General features: G+C 37.7%; 1 pseudogene; it reads right to left on the reverse strand.

The window, feature by feature from the left end:
• LOC118334010 overlaps positions 1-102 on the reverse strand; it is a 3,648-nt pseudogene extending 3,546 nt beyond the window's left edge.
• Between the last annotated feature and the right edge of the window lie 1,240 nt (positions 103-1,342).

Genomic DNA, 1,342 nt, shown 5'->3' on the forward strand with positions numbered 1-1,342 from the left:
TATTTGAGCAGATATTCCTTCCAAATGAGCCACAATCAGCAGAGCCAGACAAAAAGAAATCCACACATCCAGCCACTGTCGTTTGATGTCCTTTAACGCCATTGTTGAGCAAAAACCTTTTAATTAACCGTCTTAAATCCGTCAACAAATGCTTCTGGATGTTTTCAGTTTCCTCGTACTGCCAAAAAACAATAATGGTCTGCGGGAACCATCATTCTGACTGAAGACTGGAGGTTGTTTAGTCCGTTCTTTCCACCCGTCGCTTTGGGTTGTTACTGAATGCACAAAAAAGAGATTCCCCGTCACACACAACCACTGTGGGGATATATGGTGTAACAGCACCACCCATTGTCACTGTAAGCATGGTGCGATGACGATAATAGGCTTTCTTCCGTATGTGAGTTTGCTGAAATATTACCCTCCAATTACAAATGCATGCATCCATAAATGTAGATGTACTGTAGCCTACAGGCTTATTGTAAAATCTGTGTACCTGTTGAAGGTTGGGTCCTATAAGTGTACCCTGAAAAACACAATTAATATTTTTTTTTTTTATCAAAATTCTATTTCGTTTTTAAGCACAACATCATTTATGGACAATTGTAGGAACAGAAAAAATACTTTTCATTTAATGATTTACATACTTGCAAATAATATATATATATATAATGTATATATTATATATATATATATATATAATAATGTTGTACTTTGTATGAAACTGTGCATCTGTTGAACTGTATGTGCACATTTATGTGTGTGTCTCCATATATTGGCTTCGTTACACCTGACTGGTCCTCATCAGTCTTTATCTGGTTATCTCATCAGGAGCTTGGATCTAATGAAGCGGTCAGTCTCTCAATTACCGCCATCTAGGCTCGGCCCCAATTCTGACCTTTGACCACCACCTTTCTACAGCCAATCATAGGATGTTTTTTTTTAACTTTTTCCTCCCTCTCTCCCTTTTTTTTGGTTGGCTCATGGTCAGGAAGCGAAATTGCAAACATTTAAAAAATGGCTGACTAAATGGCATGCAGAATAAAGAGGGCAGATGGTATGAGTTGGATACAGCTTTTCTGCCAAGTATGTAGCTTTGAGAATAGAGCTTTTTTTGGAACCCAAATAAAAAGCGTATTGTTAACAAAACTTGCTGGTAAAAAGCATTACGATATGCATTTCAAAAATTAATAAAATTTCAAAACATATTTTCAGTTTCATCAAGGAAGATCTGAACAAAAAAACTTCACTCATATCCAGTGAAAGAAAGGTGTGTGTGGGGGGGGGGGGTCACAGGAAGGTGTGGTGTGGTGGCAGGATTAGGGGGCAACAATGAGTTAAATGT

Source organism: Morone saxatilis, unplaced genomic scaffold (assembly GCF_004916995.1).
Source record: "Morone saxatilis isolate NCDOM2014 unplaced genomic scaffold, NCSU_SB_2.0 Contig22, whole genome shotgun sequence".
Lineage (NCBI taxonomy): Eukaryota > Metazoa > Chordata > Actinopteri > Moronidae > Morone > Morone saxatilis.